Source organism: Emydura macquarii, unplaced genomic scaffold (genome assembly GCF_026122565.2).
Source record: "Emydura macquarii macquarii isolate MOO-44397 ecotype Brisbane River unplaced genomic scaffold, CSIRO-AGI_Emac_v2 contig_968, whole genome shotgun sequence".
Lineage (NCBI taxonomy): Eukaryota > Metazoa > Chordata > Testudines > Chelidae > Emydura > Emydura macquarii.
The window spans coordinates 4,022,009-4,045,178 of NW_027131105.1; the positions used below are offsets into that span (position 1 = coordinate 4,022,009).

The 23,170-nt window shown below is 41.1% G+C and overlaps 1 protein-coding gene and 1 long non-coding RNA gene across 3 annotated transcripts in view; both read right to left on the reverse strand.

The window, feature by feature from the left end:
* Positions 1 to 23,170, reverse strand: part of PHF2 (PHD finger protein 2) — a 140,704-nt gene that overhangs the window by 96,004 nt on the left and 21,530 nt on the right. The window lies entirely within an intron of this gene.
* LOC137150463 (uncharacterized) lies at positions 3,547 to 7,984 on the reverse strand. Its single transcript, XR_010918976.1, has 2 exons — positions 7,872 to 7,984; positions 3,547 to 3,813 (listed from the first exon to the last, which is right to left on the reverse strand). It is a non-coding gene; the product is annotated as an uncharacterized lncRNA (long non-coding RNA).

Sequence of the window (23,170 nt, forward strand, 5' to 3'; positions counted from 1 at the left end):
ACGCACGCACGCACGCACGCACACACTGGTGAGTATGTCAGGACTACCACTTCTGAAGTGAATGAAGTGACACCAGAATCAGGACCTCTAAGTTTCAGGATGCAAGACCACTCAACAATTAAGTCGTTTTGTCATTGGCTTTCTTTGCTTGGTTAGTTACTGCACAATCATTTAGCTTTCTGCCAGCTCCAGTCTGAAGCAAACACTGTGCCAGATACTACCCAGAAATGATATCTGCTCTCAGTACAGAGCCCTTGTGTAGACACCTGTTTAGAGGGAGGTGTGGCTAAACACGGAATGCATTCCAAAGATTCAGGGCTGTAAACTGTGGTCTGGATACCATTATCCATACTTGGCAGACAAGTTTATCCACTCCACTTTGCCTATAAGGTTACAGTTGTGCTGGTTCTTGTTCTGCCCCTTCTCCCTTTCTGGGTTGTCCAGAAGCACACAGGAAAATAAGCCAAGAGGGAAAAGAATGGAGAAAGACAAGGGGAAAGCAGGAAACAAATAATCGAAGTTAGGACAAATTAAAAACAAAGCACTCAAAAGGAAAAAAAGGACATTTAACTAAGAATGTAAAATAAAGCAAAATTATTTTAAAAAAAAAATCATCCCTCTACAAAAGTCACATGGTTGGTGCACCTCCATTAATGAAAAGAAAGTTGCTCCAAGGAAGAATCTGGCTTCCATTTAGGTGGGCTATCTTGGTGTAAAGAAAATACTGGCAAGTGCAGAAATACCCATCATCACCCTCTGGAATTCATTGTTGCAGGAGGTCAGAGAGACAATCGAGTTGGATGGAGGACTATACTATTACATAACCATTAATAACGTTGCATCATGTCTAAGCTACGCAAGATGAAACTTTGATGAGAGTAGTAGAGCCTCATGCATTAAAGTGTGAGCCGATAGCCTACAGGTGTCAGTAAAGAATTTACAGTTTACTGATTCATCCTCTACTGAAGCACCAGGGACTGGCCAATGTCATTGAGACAAAGCATCAGACAAGATGGACTAATGATCTGGCCTGGTCTGACTGTGATGTTCTTATGCTGTGTAATGCAGTTAACATTAAACAGACTCAGCAATATTCAAAAGACCTTTTGTACTTTATTGGAGCAACATAATTATGCAGAGGCAGAGCCGGGGCAGGGTAGAGGACGTGAGACACCATCACATTTGCTTCTGTACTTTCCAGATTGAGAGTGCCAAAGCATCACAAGGGAGCAGACACCTGCATGGAGCTGTGGGTCACTACCCTGAAAGCTACATAATTATACAAGTCTTTGCTGAGCAAGGCACAGAGATCTTCTTGAAGTTCCCACAATAGACTATCCTAATCTCATCTTTCCTTACAAGTCTCTCCGAAGCGTCTGGAGAAGTGGCCTTTTCATATTACCTGAAGTGGTTCTTGTGTCAATGGGACACAGGATAAAGCCTTCAATTTGCAGCACTACTCAACAGGAAAGGTGCATTTTAAGTGCATTGGTGCGGATCTTTTAGATCCTTCAGCCGCTTTTGCCCAGCGTTACCATTTTACAAACTGCAACACACAATAGGGAAGAAAGAAATATGGAATTTCCCCTGCATGATGGATCAGTGCCATATGCTAATGCAAAGTATCAATGGCACACCTGCAACAACAATACACTCTTTGTGGTATTAAAATTCTCCTTAACCACAGTAGAAAATCTGTACTAATTCAAAGACTGCAAGTGAGGCCTGATCCAATGCCACTGAAATCAATGGGAATCTTTCCACTGGCTTCAGTGGGTGCTAGATCAGGTCCTTGGCAGTCAAAACCAACAGCTAACATAATCTTCATTTTAAAAAGTGGCCTAAAATGACCTCCTTTTATCTCTATATTTTATATAGGAAACAAAATCAGCATATTTTACTATACAGTCAAACGATGCAATGAAACAAGCAATGTAAATATATATATATATTCCTTCAGTAAACTGAAGGAGCCTGGTGTGTTCTGAAAAGGTACATAGTGATACCTGTTATGTTCTAGATTACGGGGGAGCTCCTCAAATCAAGGAACTGAGACTTGATAGTGAAGTCCATATCCTATAAGGTTCATTAATCAAATCTGCATTTACATAGCACCGACTAAAGTTCCAAAATCTTATCCCAGGATGCACCAAGCTCAGAGTAACTCTGGGGTGGAGCCTCACTCCACAGGCTGTTCCTCTAAAGTCCTGGTCAAGGTTCTGGAGGAGAGGCCCCCAGAACACTGCAAAGCCAAGGACTGAACCAACAACGAGATGGGTTCTGGGATATAAAACTCCACCATACTTGTGAAATATGTTTATGTTTTGTTCAGGCAAGATAGCTCAATGCCTGGTCATTAGTATTCTATATAACTGAGACCCTCAGCAAGTCTGGAATGTCTGTCAATACAGAAGTGTTTCTGTGTGGGTTCCAACAGCACATCTGTCGTGAGTGGCAACTGCGCTAGCTCCCAGAGAATTTTTCCGAAACGAGCCCAGCTTGTTTGTTTAAACACAATAATACTCCAACCATTTGAATCCAGTTGTAGAGGAAGTCTGAATATCTAAAGAAGCAAATTATTTGTAGCTTTCTTTTCCTCTTAAATATTCACTGGGTGTTTTCTTTTTGCATCTGTGGTTCATCTGCTATTTGGAGAAGCACAGAAAGAGGAACACTCGTGATAAGCACACTACAGAGAGGAAGAATATTCTTGTATTTAAGACACAGGACTGGGACTAAGGAGATGTGGACTCAACTCCTGGATTCCTGTACTACTGGGGTAAATCACTTCATATCTTGTTCCTCAGATCCCTATTCATAAAGTGGGGCTAATATTTACTTTCTTCTATCTTTGATCTATCCCATATATGTAGGTTATAAGTACTTTGAGGTAGGGACTGTCTTTTATTATGTGCATGTACAGCACCTAGCACAATGGGGTCCCAACCTCAGTTAGGACCTCTAGGTGCAACTGTAATATAACTGTAGGACTCAACCGACAGCCTGGAAAAAATAATCAGCCATGCCCAGTTCAGTTCACCACCCCATCAATGTTTTTTCTCCAACACAAATAAAGGAAACGATGGAGTGACAAAATGATGCAACAGTCCTGTTCTAAACATAGATTGTGGGGCCCCCTGGCCTCTGGCAGCTTAATGGTCAAGACCTTCCCCAGTCTGGTAGGTCCCAGGGGGCCTCTCACTCCCTTGCAATCCTTTGTTGCAGTCACAGGAGCATTACTCCCAGCGCTCTCCAGCTCCTAGGCTCCCTCATGGAGCAGGAGCCCTCATCTGTAAATCCTGCCTGGTAATCATCAGACCCAATCACCACATGCTGTGCAGGTGGATTGGATGATTCCTGGCAGCCACCTGCCGGGCTCCTCTCCAGAACAGGGTTGGCTGCTCCCAGGGCCCCCTGCCTTTAAAGGGGCAGGCCGCCCCGTTACAATAATTTATAAAGAATAATCATATGGAATGTAAACAAGTAATTGGTGCATATTGGAAAGTTCTTGTAAAGCTATTAACAACTTATATTTTACCACAGATACACGTCTCTCTCTTTAATTTATTTCTTGAGCACACATAGGCAGATCTCTGCAACTATATAGGTCTTCCCAATGCATGACTTTCAACCGGACATTGCTACCATAGCTGAGTTTGACTGATCAAATGCAATTAATCCCCTCAGGATGGCACAGCACAAAGTAGCAAGGGAAGTCATTTCAGAAGATACTCTTGAGATGGTAAATATGCTTGATGTAGAGCATCTGTCCTGGAATCTGGAAATGTGCCACTGACGAAGCTGTTTTCTACACTGTAAAATGGAAGAAAGGCTCAGTCTATTTCAAGGAAGGGTCAATTCATGTAATAACAGCTGTCTGGAGTGTCTGTTTACCCACATTATTTAATCCTAAACCAATTCAGCAGCCACACAGTGTTTAAACCAGTATGTACTTTGGAATCGTTAGCAGTTTACTACCCAGTTCTACTCTTGCAATCAGTTTGTGTGCGCACGATGCAGTACACTCGCAAGTTTTGTCCATGACAGCTAGTAAAGGCTTCTCAGGGTAAGCAGAAGAGACTTTGTCTGCCATGTCTGGAGTCAGATCTCTTTCCCTGCTGGTTCCAAGTCTACGCCTTCACAAGTCAGCTTTGCCTACTCACTGTCAGACACCATCAGTCTCCACTGGTCACAGGTCTTCGTCCACCTTTCAAGCCCAAACTCGCAAAAAGCAGATCACTTAGAGTTTGGACCATGAACTGCTTTTGATACTGATGAAAGAGCAAACTCCAGGTACCTGCAGAGTTCTGGATACTCTTAATAAAGGTCTCTGTTCCTTTTCACGCTGTTCTACAGAAAGTACCTCTCATAACACCAATATCAGATATCATTATGGCAGTGCTCATTTCCCTACCTAACATAGACTTGGACTCACCAAGAGTAGGAGATGGCCAAAGACATAAAGTGTCTTGATCCACAGACAAAATTTCAGTGAAGTAATTGAAATATACAAACTTTCATGGCTGCCAAAGACATCACCTGAGAATACTGTTGAAAAGGAAATAAGGTGGTGTGGTAACAATCTACGTAACTGTCCTTCAGAATCACAAACGGGGCAAAGCTTGGAGTCGCCATTCTCCATGTAAATTCCCAATGAGGTCAATTGAGAGTTTTGCTTCAGGAAGGGACAACTGACAGCTGAGTAATGACCTTCGGTCTTGGCCTGAATTTGACACTAATTTAATATCGCTAAATTACAAACGTGGAATTATGGACACAATCATCCCCCGCCCTCTTGCCCGCAGCTTCCGACTTTCCATCAGAGTGCTTGGGCAGCTGTCAGATGACCACAAAACCCTGTGCATGTGTCTTCTCTCTCTCTCTCTCTCACACTCACTCACTCTCTCTTCCCCCCCCCCCCAAAAAAACTTTTCCCCAGCTTTCAATAGTTAAGGGATGAAGTGCTTTTGCAATTCCAGCAGTGATGGGTATTTAGAGCTGGTCAAGAGTTGGCTAAAGGTATAAGACATATGCTCATTCACACCTACCTGCTGAAAACCCTTAAGCCAAAATCCACCCCATGCTGTGTGAGTGCACGAAAGTGGTTTTCAGTGGGCAGCAGCAATGCAGAATTCCTGCCTGACCCTCGAAAGGGCAGCAGGAGTGAGGCTTGGTTTATGAATCCACCCAGTGCACACACTGGCTCTACAGGTGTGTGGTCTGCTGGCAGGGGAGCCCCAGCAATTACACTATGGCATGAGGATAGACTCCGGGAGCCAAACTGCTCCTTTTGAGAGCAGCAGTAAGGAAAGCCTGCCTAAGTAGGCCCCCAATCCACCCCGACTCATCCCACCCTGCACGGACAGACTAGCTCTGTCAGCCTCCCTGCAGCCAACCCACATCCCTCCACTAGCACGCTGCAGGCTACCTGACAAAAGCTTTGTGTAGTAAACAAGGCTGGCCACCGCCTTCAGAGTCCAATCACGCAGCAATCTTTAACATTTGATTTTTAAATGGATGTTTTAGAAGAAATATGTAACACCACCCCCAAAACGAATAGAAAAGTAACATGAATATTTATATAAAAAGCACTGTTGGTGCTTGAACCTTCTCCCCTGCAGCCCCTGCCATCTGGACCACCTCTCTGTCTCTCTGCCTGATCTGCTTTCCAACTCATTTCGAAACTCAGAGGAAGAATCTTTCCTTTCCCTTCAGCTACCAATACATCTTCCAATTTGCTATTATTTATTATTTAACTCTTCAAGTGTGTTATTTCCAATTACTCAATAAAATGCTTTGGAATGCAGTTTGTATGAAGGGTACTATGCAAGATATTCTTGTATTACAAATTTGTAACAAAAATAACACACAGTTCTTTACAGGGAAGGATAGGAAGAAAGACTGTGATTCAACTTTCGTTTGTTTGCCTCAAATTAACACTTTTTGACTGAGTACAGGTCAGAATTACTGAAGAAACGTGTTATATACTATGCCGCAAATGGCTTTTAGTTCCACACAGGAACAAAAATTATATGTTTTTATAAATGAAATAATATATTGTATGAAAAAATATAAATCAGTCACACAGATATGTAAGGCTGCTAAATCACAGAGCCAAAAGTCTGACACTCAAAATCAGCCATAATAGCAATATTCTGCTTCTTGATTCCCCGCAGCAGAAGATCACAGCTCTGAAGGACTGGTTTATTATGTCATGTAATATTTTAGTTTTCATTCTGTAGAACCACAAGAATTGACCTGTCATCCAAAATAATCATTGGCAAAGTCTTTTTTTAGGATGGGCCAACTCCTGCAGTCCTACTTTGGGCTAGAACATGCCCTCTTGATGTAAAACTGGCTGTGGGGGGGATGATCCCAGCATTTTGTCCCTACACAGGCAAAACTCCCATTGACTAAAGCAACTGATTTACATGGGAGTTCTGGCTGAGTAAGGGCTGCAGGACATAGTACAATATGAGTGACTGATACATATAGGGCCACATCCTTGGCTCCACACCAGTCTTTTTATGCCATTCCAGGGATGCAAAGGGACTGGAAAGCCAGCATAGCTGGCCAGCTGGGGATTTCCCCTGGCTGGCATAGAAGCCATGTTAGGGACTGCGTCCTGTACCTCCTCTCTCCAAGCCCCATGTCCTAGGGATGGTGTTGGGAGAAATGGGGTGTAATGAGAACAATACTGTGCTTCTGTAATCCCCGATCAAAGACCTGTGCCCTTGGACCATAGTTACATGGGATGAAATCATGACTCCATTAAAATCAATGGAAGTTCTGTCATGGGCTTCATTGGGGCCAGGATTTCACCCCGCTGCAGCCTAGAACAGTCCTTAGGCTGGTCTAAATTACCCCAAGCACAAGGATGGCACAGAAGTGGTCCTATGGTCAGTGCGTGACAAGCTGGAGCTGCACCAGTGCTTACTGGATGTAGGTGACTGAGCTCCTGAATTGTATCTCTAATACAACACTATAATACCATGCCACTTAAACAGAGCAAACATCCCGGGTGTAACATTTATGGTGCGGCTGTGCATTTCCATCACTGAGCGTGTGAAACCGCTGAGACTAACTTTAAATAAAATAAATTCAAAGGAGCAGGTAAGTGCCTTACATGAGCTTTGCAAATTGGTAGGGAAAAGATTAGGTACAACTTTGGGAGCCCCTTTACACCTCGTTTCTTTGTTCAAAACCAGCATGTCACAAAAACGTATGGTCAACATCACTGCAACAGGCTCACTTTGCCAACGTAAAATGATGAAGTAAAAACAGTCACACAAGCCCATGACTTATTATAAAACTGCCCATAACCTAGGAATGTTATAAATCTACAACTGCAATTTTGATAGATTCCTTAGTGATTTTCATTTTATAAACAGCCCTTTAACAGTAACACTGCACAGGGTAACACTGTTCCCTTTAACTGTGCCAATATATGCTCTAAATCATGCAGAATTACTATGATGTGATTGAGCAGAGTAGTGATAGTAGGTACACACTGGACTGTCTTACTCCTAGAGATATTGGTCTCACTGGTGAGCAAGTTAACATTTTGTTTCCGTTCTCAGCTACAAACAGGCATCAGCCCCTGGCGGGAGATGAGAAAATCACAGTGTCTGTAATACTTCCATCAGCCATGAAAGAAGTCCCATGTGCTGAGTCTAAGAGCAACTGGCCAACTTTGATAAATGGCAGGAAAGTTGCAGTTTTTCAGCTCTGCCTAGCCATTAGGAGGCTGGCAAGGATTTTAAGGGAAATTCCAGATAGCTCAAAACAGAAATAGGAAAGCATACATTAAGATATATTCCAGGCTAAACTGCTGCACCATTATGCGGTGCTATTTGTGTGAAATAACATACCTTATCCAAGTCAAGAATGCTGGAATTATTAACGCTAGGATCACTGCTACGTGCAAAGGCTATCTTCTGTCTTCACCTTTTTTGCAGTGAGCACCTATAATCTGAAAAGCACCATCATCACTAGTGCTCTCACTCACATAACCCTATGCTTTCACTCTTCTTACTTAATTAGCTCTTGGCTGAAAAAAAGAGAGAATGGTCTCATCATAAGACAACTAAACCAATAACCATTCTAGGACAGGCCTCCCTGCTAAACAAATGTAGTTGCTTTCACTGACAATCTTATGTTCCAGCTCTTCTCTAAGTACCTGTTTCATTTTAAAGAAGCATGGGTCATATTATCACGCTGGTGCAAACTGGCATCACTCCACTGAAGCCAGCTATGGCAGTTTACACTCATGGAGGATTTGCCCCATAGCTTCAATCATTTTCCCATTTCATTTCCTATCCACAGTCTCCACCACAATCCCCACTGCATGCACATACACCCCTCCAGCTTCATTTCCCTGGCTCAGAAATGGGCAAACAGCTGCTTCCGAAGCTAACAGAAATGCTGCTCTTTGGCTTGGCAGTAAGACGTGCTCTTGTGTAAAACAAACAGCTGTCTCCCCTGGACAGACCACATGGAGAGTAGTGATTTAACCTCTAGCTGTATAGGAAAAATATATTTACCACTATTTTAAAACATCTTGCACGTCTTAGAGTGTGACTTCTTTGTGGCAGGGACCAGGTCTTCCTGTACATACAGTGTGCCTATGCGCATTATGGGCACTGCAAGAAAACCAGTGAAAGTAATTTGCCAATAAATCTTGTTCTGTGACAAATTACCAAGCGTATTTGTGACTAACACCCATATTTTCAGTGGCTTACAACTTTGCCAGGGGCTGACATTTCTCACTCTTGTTTCCAGCTTGGAGGCGATTTTTGTTTTCTGTGTGAGAACAACTGGTGTTTTCCCAATGATAAAACATTGATCAGATGCTTCTCCTGTGCACACTTAACAAAACTGGTTTCGATTTTAAACTCCAAGCTTGGCCTGTCTGATATCTGCAGTGAAGGAGGATACCTGGGTATGTTTGAAAAAGGAAAGTTAAGAATTAACCAAGCTGCACGTACCAGGTTTATTTACCTTATTTTAAGTGGGTGCTGAGGGCTAAATAATTCCCCTCCCTCTATCTCCTTCACACCAAGCCTGAATCACAGTCTGAGGGCTTCTCTACATGGAAAAAACTTACCCATATAGTTATACTGCTGTGGTTGTACCAATATGATTCCCCTTATTCCAGAATAAGTGTGCCCCCGTGGGGAGTTATACCAGTATAATTATACTATTATTACTGTGCCGTAAATTTCCCTGTGTAGATAAGCTCTTAGTGAACGGGGAAGAAGAAATCTTTCCACCAAGCCATTCAGCAGTGTTAGGATCACAGTAATCCCATTGCTCCTGCACCCCACACTGTGGGAAGCTATGTCTAGTAGATCTGCATGACAGCAAGCCTGTCTTGTCCTACTCCAATCCTGATGCGGACCACCCTGCCCCCTCTTAACAATCCAACAGCTCCAAGCACTCATGGAGTAACCCTGAATAGCTCTGTGGCACACGGGGGGTGTCCCCTGCAGCAACTACTCATACTGGGCTCTGCCCTCCTATGCACACACAGCCAAACCATTCGGTTCTGTTTCCTGAGTGTCCCCCTCAGTCACACAGGAGGGTACAGGATTGGCCACTGAGAGATATCAGAGACATGCACATGCTAATATGCACCTATACACAACCACCTGCACACAGCTCTTGAAACTCTGAGTCTGGACCCATCGCACTTTCCGACAAGCTAGTCTAACCGCCTCCTATTTTAAAATTGGTAAGAGAAGCCTTTAGCAGGCCTTGTCTTCAGGACCCTGGCATCATGAATTTCACGTTATATGTTTTACGGAGCCGAGTGGATGCATAGGCCTCAATTCAACTTAGCATTTAAGCCCACACTTAAGTCCATCCCTATTCAGTGAAGCACTTAAGCATTTCTTTAAGGCCAGGAACTTGCTTCAGGGGGCTTTGCTGAACAGGAACGGACTGCTGAATCAGAGCCTTAGGGAGTGCTCAAGTTTTAAAGTGAATGTGTCATCTGTTGACCACACAGTCAAACATGGCTTTGTTTGATCACGCAATTGCTAAATTGCACTTTAAATTTCCATACATTTGTGCATATAAAATCTTAGCCCTGTTTTAACATAGTTTTTTGTATTTCCTACAACTTTTTAGGAGTTTATCTCCCTAATAGCTAAGACCATAGGAAGACTCACTCTTTTACACTCATTGCACTTAAAAAAAAATATGGAAAAGCACATTCAGAATGCAGCAGCAAACAAACACCACAACTGGGAATAGTGTGCATTTAACATTTTGCATAACAGTAACTGTTCCCAAGGTAAAAATGAAAAAGCAATTTAAAGATACTATTAGAGCCCCAAAGAATCCCTCCTTTCTTCACACATGCGAGAACTTGAAAAATGTTCAGACTGAAGTTTAAAAACACTGATTTTGTGACAGGGAAAAATATAAAATATTCAAGCATGGAAGATTTAGAGTGCTTGGAGCAGCAGAATATATAAAGCAAATATGGCTGACCACACCTCCTTTTTTTAGATGTATTTTAAGGAGAGAAGGGTCCTTGAGGACCTCCCACATTTCTCACCTAAGCATAAATGCTTAGATACCTTAGTTATCAGTGCCCCACACATATAGAGACAGATTAGTTGAAATCAATAGATATTCAGATAAGATAAACTGCCCCCTTCAAATGCTCAGCATCACAGTGACTCTCCACTGCAGATTGTCAGTGCAGCTCTGTGCATCAAGCGGAAGAAATTGTTCAACAAATTCATAAGGCATTCCCTCCCCACTGAGACCAGTGTGCTACTTCCACAACACTTCGACCACAAACACGTACCCCCAAGGTGAGATTGCATGGCGCTGCCAGCTAGGTCCCCCAGCCAACCTCCTTTTAAGCAAGCTGTAATTTGTTCAAGAGCCTCTGCATACTGTAATTTGCACAGAGAGCCATTCCTTTAGGAACACAGGATCTGCTGCACTAGCTCAGACCACCAATCCATCAAATCAAGTATTCTGCACCAGCCATGGGTAAAACTTGACACTACTTTGGAAGGTGGAAAAGAAAAGCATAATGCATCTAATTCTTCAACGCTAGACACAGGGGGAAAATGTACCTTCCTGACATTCTACACAACATAAACATTCAAAAACAGGTAAGTTCTCTCTCTCGCTCTCTCTCTCTCTCACTCACACACACACACACACACACACACACACACACTGGACATATGTATGTGTATATATATGTCCAAGTGAGGATTTTCTGATATGATGTATCTGTGATTTGCCTTCATTCCAATGCCCATTTACAACTTGTTCCTTAATCTGTTGACTAACAACCATAATTTCCATAAGCATTATCCACTTAAAATTTTACTTGAAAAAACACTGCAGTGTTTGGTTGGCTCCAGATTTTACCCACAGAAGCGTGCTTTTTTTTTGTTTGTTTGTTTGTTTGTTTTTGTTACATAATTTGTAGAGTCTACGTGCACCTGCTTTCTAGCATACAGGCTTTTTCCATGCTCTCTTTTTTTTTTTGCATTAAATAAAGGTTAAAGCCAACAGCTCTACACACACTGGAAACCCTAATAAAATTAATAAATAATAATAATAAAGTATGAAAAAAGAGGGGAAGCCAGAAAGGTATTTAGTAAGGAAATCATTTTCTCTTCCATTTTTCACTAAAGAACAGTTAAAATGATAATTATTTTTAAACATTAAGAAAAATAGCTCAGCAATGTCCTTTTGTATCAATTCCCATAGCTATTCATGGATATTTCTCTCCATTGTGTAGCCTAATCTTGTATCTTATCACTATCAGTCCTGAGCACACCTTACTTACTTTCCCTTCTCTCTGTATTTTCAAAGGGGTGCAACATCTTTTTAAAATGGAGTTACCAAAACTGAATATTTGACCCCAGCCTGGAAATAGCCAGAGAACTTAAAAAAAAAATCTCATCACAAACTCTTTAGCATCTACTTTCCTGTTCCAGCTGAGCCTTGATTTGGCCTTATTAAACTGCCTCTGCAGGCTGTAGGGATGTGTTTAAATGGACATTCATCATTACTTCAAGATCCTTTTTCATATCGTCACAATATAGTCTAGTGCCAGCTGCTCATCTGCCACAGGGTAGCCCCAGCATAGATGACCACTGGCCTTTCTTCCAGGGTGAAAAGGAGAGCTGTGTGACCCTGAATGTCACCACTGCAAAAAATTCCAGAACCCATCTACTGGAGACACCATAATTCTACCCTCTGCATTTTGCGCTTGTGTACAGAAGGGGCAGACACCAGGAGAGAGGGTGCTAGCAGATGCCAAGTCACATCTATTAGTACTAAATTTCTTCTACATCTCCGTCCTAACTGCACAATCAATCAAAGCAGTTTTGTTTACGCTAAGATCTGGTCTACACTACAGACCTATATCAGTATAACTACCTATATCGGTAGTTGGTACAACTACGTTGTGAACAATCTAGTGACCCAGTTATACAGACCTAGCCCCCCAGTGTAGACAGCACTATGTAAGCGGGAGAGCTTCTCCCCCTGTCATAGCTACCACCACTCAGAGGTGGATTAACTACACCAAAACAGGAGAGCTCTCTCCTATCAGCTCTTAGAGAGTCTTCATTAAAGCATTACAGCTGCACCAATGCAGCATTTTAAGTATAGACATGCCCTAAGGCACCTATGTTCTCCACAGACTACTCCAGTTTTCTTCTGGTGGCCTCTCTTCATCCACCATGCAGAACAGCAGAGAATCAAAGCCATAAGGATTGGCAAATTTGACCCAACTTCTCATTTTCCCTACGTTTGATTTTGCAACCCACTCCTCATTTGCTCTTACATTTTATCTTTAACTCATAGAGCCCCACAAGGAGTCATTTTCAAAACTTTCAAATAGACATTGTCTTCTTTTCACCACTTCTTCATGCCATGCTTACTGGAAATACCAAATCTTACCACTTTTAACAACAGAGCTCCATGTATCCAAGAATGCCACTGGTTACACTAGAATTAATTTGTCACAGAAGTATCAGAAAGAAATGATGAGAAAAATTGCTATTCTTATGAAAAGACCATTATTACGAGATGCTTTTAAGATCCTAAACTGACATTTCGTTTGGTTGGATGTAATAAATATCAACAAATAAATGTACTGATACTGATCAGAGAAAAACTGGAAATTTTCATATTCTCTTTTCATTCAGGTACGTTTACTTACTTCAGTCTCAATGCAGCAAAATAAATGTGTGGCATCTTAACTGCCTATCCTAACGCAAAGCTAGTTTTTCTTTATGGACTGGTAGGTTAATTATTTGTGATTAGGTTCATGGAGACATTCCTTATTAAGCAAAACCTTAAATCAGAAGATGATTGTATTTTTTACTGCAAATACTGGACTCATTCATCATATTTGCCAGTTACTGTAGCCTAGAAAAATACTGATGTATTAGAAATGGCAAATTAATATTCAGTTAAAAACAAGTGATTACAGATGTACAGTCTTTGTTTTCTATAGTATTTCAAGATAGAGGATTGGCTTTATCCATCAGTGTATGTCCATGTCTTTCATTCATTGTTTTCTACATCCTCGACAGACTGAACTCAGAAGCTACTTATTAGTAAGGCAGTGTATGGCTGCTCTACTCACACAACATCCTCCTTACTAAATGGATCAGAGCAAGCATCCACTGTAGGAGGCAGCTAATTTTCTCCTCCACTACATAGGATAGGCTGTATCACAATGAGCCCTTTCATGTCTGACAGAGATCAGATGGCAGACACAGAAAATTAAGAAGGAAATGCACCATTAAAAAGAAAAACATGCTGGTGATATTTGCACTTCCCAAAGGCACAAAGCCAGTGGTTTTCACTATATCAGACACTTATAACATGACTGATGGCTTGATTCTCAGTGGGCATAAACTAATGTGGCTCTGTTGACTTAAATGGAGCTGTGCTGATTTACTCCAACTGAGAATCTAGCCCTGAATATAGTGTCCTCCTTGATTAACTGGTACAACAGGTCTCTATCATATGCTGCAAAGAAAATATTTAAATTTTACATGTGACAAAGACAAGCAAGTTGGCGATAATAGATTTAAAGGAAGATATTGAAGCTAAGGTCAATGTCACCATGGGCGTAGATAGAGAAAGCATTTTCATGATGGCAATGAGTATTAAAACACTGAAAAGTTATTTTTTTCTCTCTACAAGCAAATGGTGTAAATGATGTAATTAAATACATGATAAATACACACCTGCAGCTAAAGATCATTGCCTCCAAGCCTACTGGTGATATCCAACTGACAACACAGCAAGTGGTTTAATGTAGCATTAGTAGTAAAATATGTACGGACACTTAAAACAGTAGGCACATAAAACTAAAAGTTTCGATTCTACAATCCGTCTGTGTACAGAGCTCCCACTGACTTTAACAGAAGTTCTACTTGCAGAATCAGGTCCAAAATACTTTCAATATCATGGCTGAACACTTCATGTTTCTAACCATGAGGTATCTCTCTTGCCTTGCAAGACCATTATCTACCAAATCTTCCAGAGCAGGCAGACATTCACACACTCTCTTCTTGTACATTGTGACAGGTTATTCATTACGACTCCCAGAATTTCAACAGAGACAATGGCACAATGCTTTTCAAAGAGAGATGTAGAATATTAGATACAGCAGCAGTGTGAGCTCACAAATGCTGTATAAAAACTGCAAAGAGATACACTTGTTTCCAAACCAATCATGCATTATGCTTTAGAACTGTTATGTTCTGCAGACCCTATCCTTGCATAAAGTCTTATGGCCCAGTCCTGTAAATGCTTACACACACATTATTACTCATGTGAGTAATCCATTAAAGTCAATAGGAACTGCTCATGTGAGAAAGGTGAGTGTAGAACTCATTGCAGGACTGGGGTCTCAATTTGTTCAGAGTGAGTAAAAAGTGCCTAACTGTCATTTTCACCTATTCCAACTGGTGGCATCTCCAAAACCGCTCAGCAAGAAGTGCATCTAATTCTGCTCCCACAAAGGCCAACGGGAGTTTCCCCACTTCACTGACTGCTGCCAGGGAAGAGTGGGGGCAAAATATAGTGCTTTTTGGAAATTCCACATGTTGTGTAAACTTACTATTTAAACAAACCCCACCAAAATAAAGTAAAAACATTATGGAAGCTAGATTTGTTTCAATAACAAAAATAAAGGAAAACAGCCACAATAGCTAGTTACAGGTTTGCAAGACTTTTGGTAAAGTTACAAAAATTGAAGTAAAATCTTCTGAAAATACGTAAAGAAGTATCCGTATATTTGCTGTCAAAACATGCTTGACTTTGGGGATTTTGATGGAACAAGGCGGCTGCTCCTTTGTCAGGCTGGCAAAGTTTACTTTCCCTAAGTTGAACCTAGGATCCAAAGGGATGCCAAACCTTAAAGATGCCAGCCTAGGTGGGCAGAGTGGGGAAGGAGGAAAGCTGAATGAGCTGTCAGCAGCAGTTGGAGGGGAGTCTGTAATGCAGACTCACATGCTGCAACAATGCAGTCTGCTTTGCCCGACCCGAAGGTGTGGGTAACTGGGGTAAAAGACTGCAAGGAATGATTAAGTGACAGGTAAGGGATAGGTATGCACATAGGCCCTTTTGTTTTGTACCTTTGCACTGTATCTTTGGGTGAAAGACTAAATAATGCTGTGTTTTGTAGAAGCTGCTCTGGATTCACTTCAATCAGCTCGCTGGTCTCAGGGTCCCAGAGGAAAAGGGCTTACAAATGCCAAACACAACTGGACCTCTCAGGTTGGCACAGCTGGTAAACAGGGGCCAGTGGTGGCCCAGAGATAAGGCTAAGAATGGTTGGATCACATGGTTCCTGGATCCACGTGGATCACTGAGTGAGGTGGTGCTGCAACAATTTGTATAGTGGGGGCACTGAGAGCCATTGAACCAAACTATAAACCCTGTATGATGGAAACCACTCCAAGCCAGGGTGTACAGCAGCACTCCCAGCACCCCTAGTTTCAGCACCTATCTTGAAGCCAGGCCCTTCATCCAAGGGATGAATGAGGGGAACTGAAAGGGACCTAAAGGGCAGGTCATCCTGTAACTATGACACCTATTTTTTGCTGTTCTTTCCTCTCTTCTCTCATCATTTCTTTTGGGTGAGTTTGTCTTAGTTTCTTTAAAAAGACAGAAACCTGAAACTGAACTTCAGCAAAAAAATCTAAAAGCACCTAGCTAAAACTGATTCATTCTCTCTCTTTTTTTCCAACAAAAGCATTGAATGCCATTTTAAAAGCGGTCACTCAAGGATTTTTCCCTTGAAAATTCTTACACATTTTTAAAATGTAAAGCTTTTGTAGAAATACAAAGCTACTCCATTTTTCAGCTAACTTGTTTGATTGTTTCTCCCCTCTCTCTGATTGTGAGTGTGTTTAATAAGAGTTTGCAGATGTCTTGTCTCGTGTCGTGCATCAGACCAAACCAACACCCCGGCAACATAACCCAAACCCACATTACTGTGAACACTGCAGCAACAAACCAGTAACAAATAATGTAAATTAAATTAAAATGTCATGGAAAAACTATCCAATTCCCGCAACTACTCCTCCTCTTAAAGGGACTGCTGCATTTCCTTAGTTAATTTTACTATCGGACAAAATCTCATCTGTTTTCAGAAAACTTTACACATGCCGTTATCTTTGTTATTCTGAATTTTTCCTTTCCTGACTTGGACCCTGATCCGGATGGACTCCTGATGACTTCAGGAGGGCTCCTCGGTGTGCCTGAAGTTAAGTGCAGGCAGAAGTCTCTGCTGAAGCAGGCCTTAATAGTAATACCACCTAGTTCTTAGACAGTGCTTGCCATCTGTAGATCTCAAAGTGCTTTATACAGAAGGTCAGTATCACAATTCCCCATTTTACAGATGGGGGAACTGAGGCACAGAAAGGGAAGTAACTTGCCGCAGGTCACTCACCAGGCCAATGGCAGAGCTGGAAAAAGAACCCATGTCTCCTGAGTCCCAGTCCAGAGTTCTAGCCTTTAGACTATGCAATCTATCTGATTAAAACTGGCAGGCCAATGCAGCAGAATTTCTTCACCTGGGCCTGCTTCTACACTTTGCAAAAGGACCACTCAGTGCAACAAAAATAAATCTACTCACAAGGCTGCAAACTGGGATTGGGAACTTGATGCTTTGTTTAACTGTGCATCACAAGAGTAAGGGAAATTGACTAAACAGGAAGGGAGGGAGGGTGAAGCATGGCTCCATCCCATAATACTCAGTAACCAACCTAGTTAATCCTATCATGACCACTTCACTGCACTACTCTCATTGAAGTCGACAGGAACACAGATTTCAGAGGCAACAGGATCAAGCCCCTAATGACTGTAGGAAAATGAATCAGTGTAACACCTGTCACCACCCTCACCCCAAATACCAGAACTCTAGGTTCAGAAATTAAACCTGATTTGCCATTTCAGAAGGATTGACATCCCCTAATACCCAGTTACTATAGTGGGTAATGTTTAAAATGCTGCCTTCAATGATTAAGAGATACTCAATTAACATCCTAAAAGCACCTTGAATTCCAATCTAAGGGCTCACCTTCGCCACAGTGTTAGCTCATGTTACCTGCACTCCGGTTAGCCTACCTCCAGCGAGAGTGGTCACACCGCAATATACTACACTCCAGCTGCACAGCGTGATTGGATTAGTTGCAGAGTGACTGGATCAGCAGCACAAAGTAGCGGAGTCTCCACTGCATTGCAAGCTCCAGCGTCAGCAACACTGGCACTTCAACCCTCAACTGCTGCCAGATCAACTAGCTCAAGTTTAAAGCACCATTTAACTCAAACTAGTGGCTGTTTGTGGGTGCTTGGAAGTCAGATTAGGGGCAACACTAGAGCTACCTCGAACTAACGCTGCAGTGAAAACAAATCCTATGTCTGTGCTACAACCGGAGGTGTAGTTTGCAGCTCGTGTAGACGTACCTGTGCTCGTTTAAATCTAGCTAGCACAGCTACAAATACTAGTGAAGGCATGGCAGCAGAGGCTGTACAAGACCACACAGAACCTGGTACAGACTTGCACTGCTAGCTGATGCTGGAACCTATGTCACAGCATCTTCACTCCCATTTTTAGCAAGCTAGCTAGATTAAAGCTAGCGCAGGTATGTCTACATGAGCTACAAATCACATTTCCAATGGCCATGTAAACCTACCCTCAGTGGCACTAACACTTGAGACAAGATACAAACTCTTTAGCAACAGGATCAATACTTCTCTCATTTCTCTAAGAAAAGTGAGGTCATTAGTAAAAGACAGTGTGGGTGAAATTCCTAGCCCTTGTGAAGTCAGTGGGGCCAGGATTTCATCTGGTATCCAATAGTAAATCTGGACTATTATTTAAAAAAAACACAACATTAAGTTCTCCTTTGGTTTTACCGAATAAAAAGTATATTAATTTGATTACACCAGGAAGTATGTAATTTTAATGTATTTACAAAGTATTCTATGCTTTAGAAATTGCTACTCTAACATCTATGAAACTTATTTTCTTCAAGCTGGCATGAAAACCTCTAAATATTTTTAATGAGACATTACTTTGAATTGCAGACGAGCACATTCAAGTAAATAGGACTTAAAATACCTAGTAACATGCATTGTCATTAGTAAGTGAAGGATGCCCTTGAGATTGCACATTGTTATGTATGTTGGTGCTTGTGGTAGTAAATTGCTATTTGCTTCTACTGATTCAGATGTCTGCAAATTGACAAACACTTACTGCACTCAATTTATGAAGCAGATTTCCATTTACCAAAGAACTGTAAAAAATGTAATCATGTTACATTTTGAGACACGGATTAAATGTCTCAATAAACACACTGAATGGCTTGATTGTTCACACACCTGGAATCTCTGGTGTTTTCAGTCTACAATCCTTCCCACTTCTGACAAACTGTGGGGGTGGTTCCTACAAACCTTTAGATGAAACATTTTGCTCTGATTTTTATGTGTGTGACCAGTGCTTGTTTTTATATTTATGTTTCAAAGTTATGAATGCTCAAGTTTTAAGAGGGCACACTTACTTGATACAGTATATCTGAAAACTATACGAGGAAGAAAACTGTATTACCAAGGGCATCAAATTCACAAAACTGTTAAATGATCAAATGGCAAGTAATAAATTCCCTCTTATTTCTTAAGTCACTTTTAATGCAGTCTTACAGACAGAACAAGTCCAAGTTTATTTAGCCAAATGTAGAAAAATAATACTAATCAATATAAGATTATGAACCAGTCTTGCTCTCCTTATGCCGTCAAAACTCTCAGTGAAGCCTAAGTGCAGACTCAAGATCTTAGTTAGGACAAGGGATGATGTACACACAGCTGTCAAGAATATAGATTCAGTTCCACTCCGGGAGATACGCACGTGTAACTGTTTTCCTTAGTACTGCCTACAGTTCAAGTGAATATGCTCAGGGATGTCCCTCCATCCTGGGGATTAAGGTATATCCTTGGCTTGCCAAAAAAAAAAAAAAAAAAAAAAAAAATTTTTTTTTTCCCTGTTAAACATGAAGGCCCTTGTGGACTTGTAATACACAATCAGTCTGTGGCGTGACGACCTCCTTCAGCAGTGGTGAGTACTGACAGTTAAAATCTACTTTAATTCTGGGGTTTTACTCACAGCGTTTATTTGAAATCACACAGCTTATTTTTAAACCAAAAATCTTGTTGAACAGTCTAGCCTTTTGCACTCTTGCCCTTTTCTGAGCACAGGCAGACAACAGCACAGCACAGCAAGTAGGAAAGTTTAATTTAAGGCCAAATTCTGCTCTTGAGTGCATACTCAGCTGTCAGAAATTTCAAAGGGAATCAACTGTAAGCATCGACAGACAGACACTTGCCCATGGTCACTGGTCTCTCATTCAGGCTATTCCTAACCCCTTGAAGAACTGTAACCTGAACGAGACTGAATGTAGCCCAATTCCAGACAGTGGCATTTTTCCCACTGACTTCCGTGGGAATAAGAAGGAGCCAATGAAGTTGAACCTTTCATGCAGCAAGTGCCTTCAGCTGTGTTTCACACTTAGAATAAATAGTTCTGCTTTACACAGAATTTGGTGGCTCTGAGAATGGAAGGAAAAAATACCATTAAGAAAACAGCACAAGACATGGACTATTTTCAACACGATTTTAGATTGTGCTTGTAAACACTCAGAGGGAATACAAAAATAAAATACATCTTTGTTTGCTGCTGGATTCAAATTAATAGTTATTCAGGAACGCATTCTGAACATCACGCCTCCTTGAGACCCGCACTTCTTTGTCTAACATATTTTGACAACTCTCTCTCCCTCAAACCACAGACTCCCAGGAAATAACTGACTACTTCAAGTACCATTTATGGTGACAAAGCTAATATTAACAAACTGGAAATCAACAACAGTTTCTGACATCAATGCCTGCAATGGCAACCTTTGCAAACTGGCTTCTTTAAAATAAAGGTTTTAGGTTGATGGACAAAATTAGGTCCAAATCCTGCCACCCTACCAATTTACTGTCTTCAGAGAGAAGGATTTGGCTGTCAGGCTATACACAAAAAGCTTCCTATTATAGCCAATTCCATCTTTGCCTGAGTGAGAACTACAAAATCTAGCCTATAATGCGTTTAAAAAGAGTTGGTCAGTATCCCTTAATATAAATAATATGTCTATATTGCTTATCCACTTCTCTCTTCCCATCCATCCCTTTCTTCATTACTTCTAGTTTTGAAATACAAAGAGACAGTGAACATTGCTGCTTATTAATAACCTTGTATTTTTTTCCTCTTTACCTGATTTCAAATACTATCAAAGCAGTTTTACTTTACTTCAGCAATACTAATACACGTATTATCTCATTACAACAAATTGGGCCAAATTCAGCAGTGATGTAATTACATGCAAGATATAAGTGTGTTGTAAAACCTATGTACTGGTGAGTGGGTTATCTGACAGACTAGTCATACAGCCAACGTAACTGCTTTATCTCACACTCTGTCTTTGTTGTCTTTATCTCACACTCTGTCTTTGTTGTTTATCCAGCTATGCTTTCTCTTCCTGCCCCTCAGTTTGAGAGTTACACTCATTTTGCACATCCACCACCAGATTCTCTGGTGTGGAGACACTGCTTGGTGCCATGCTACTGGTGGAGTCTGTCCAGACATCCAGAGTATCTGGCCTTAGGAGGGTCGTTCCATTGCCACACCCATAACAAAGGGAGCAGTACAGCCAGGACACCCCTATGACCAGGCTATCCCTGGGTGCTGTTGGCAGTTGACATAATTGGGCACCAAAACTTCAGTGGAGTGATAAAATTGAGTTTATATCCATCACTAGCAATGTCCAATCAGATAACCTTAGAACCTGACAACTTAGCCAGAGATGGATCCAGGTGGCACTCAATCTACAAGGCTGCCCTATCCCTTTGGGATTTGCCACAAATGATTATGATAATTTAGAGCTGCTCTAATTTACTTGGAAACCAGACTGGAGCATAGCTTGCACAAAATCAGGGAAGTGCAAAGGTGAGTTTCACACCGTTTCCTCCAACCTCCTCTGTGTATCACAGCTAAGAATCTGGCCCCTGACAGTTATCAAACTGGGGCAGTTTACACAACCGTACTATTGACACCTGTTTCCTTACCCTTTTACCACTGAGTGTAACTTGCAAAACCATTTGAATCAAAGGTGAATTTCGCACAAAGACTTTTAGGAGAATTGTATCTACAATGCACAATGAGAACATTGGGCTAGATCCTCAACTGGTGTAAACTGGCATAGTGCCACTGACGTCAATAGAGCTAAACCAGTATAGAGCAGCTGAGGATCTGGTTTATTATATTTTTTAATTGGGGTGAATATTAAAAATATGGTAAGCAGAAAAAAAGATGATCAGTGCCAAATCCTTGAACTGAATAAGAAAATGAAAGAATAAAAAAAAAAAAAAATTGGGTTGGAAGACTTCTGAAATCCAAAATAGAAAAGATGAGCAAATGACATTACCCAGGATTATGACAGCACCATTCCAGAAGCTGTAAAATGTACACAGGTTTGTTGATTCAAATAGAATGTATAACTAAAGCTAAATATTCTAACACATGTTCAGAAAATCACAGTAGGTTGTCACTTATCTGCTATACCATATCACTGCCAAACAGAACTGAAGCAGAGTACATTCAAAAGGCACATGCTCCCCCTAAAAAATCATTTTCTTAAGATATTTAATATGCATTCAATCTGCAACAAGTAAAAGATTCCAAGGAATTACAAACTTGCAAGGCTGCCACAAAAAGCAAATTCATTTAAAACCAGCACAGAACAAAAACGTGCACCAGACTCATAGTACAAATCAGTGCAAGCAAGGAGACATTCTATAAAAATGGCTACAATGATAATTGCATATTTCAGTAGCAAGTGTGATCTTGATGTTCAGCCTACTATGGAATACTATGAAAATGGAATCCAGTAGACCAATCGGAATCTATGAAGACACTAGTATAATAGGTCTTTATACCATCTTGCAAATTCTATCCTTCTGACAGAGCAGTCCTCACTCCATCTGTTTTCCAGGTGTAAACAATTAGCTTTCCCCCCTATGTCTAATCTTACTTACAATGAAATTACAAATGAAAAGTGAAAATCACTTTTTAATCCCAAAATCTCAAAGTATTTGCTAAGCATTGAGTCTCACAACACACTTGTAAGACAGATCAGTATTATATCCATTTTAGAGATGATTAAACTGAAGCAGGAGAGGTGACCTGCTTTCCACCAGGTCTCCTCGTGAGGTAGAAGCTGTGCCACCAATAGACTCCAAGAGTCCAATCTCACTGTCCTCTGCATTGACCTCTTGTTTAACCAATATATCGAATAAAGATAAACTTATTAATACGGCTGACGTATTCAGTATAGAGACTTGAATATAATAATTTATGCAGAACCTGTAATCCATTCATCCACCAGTCTACAGGGTTTACAAAATCTATATACATATACATGCACCAAAATGTATATAAAGCTGCAACGCACTGTTAAAGAACTTGTGGATATCAATACAGATAGGAGGCGAGAATGTGTGAACAGTGACAATTACTTCTCGTAATGAGATAACCATTCCAAGTCCCTATTTAGACCCAGTTTGA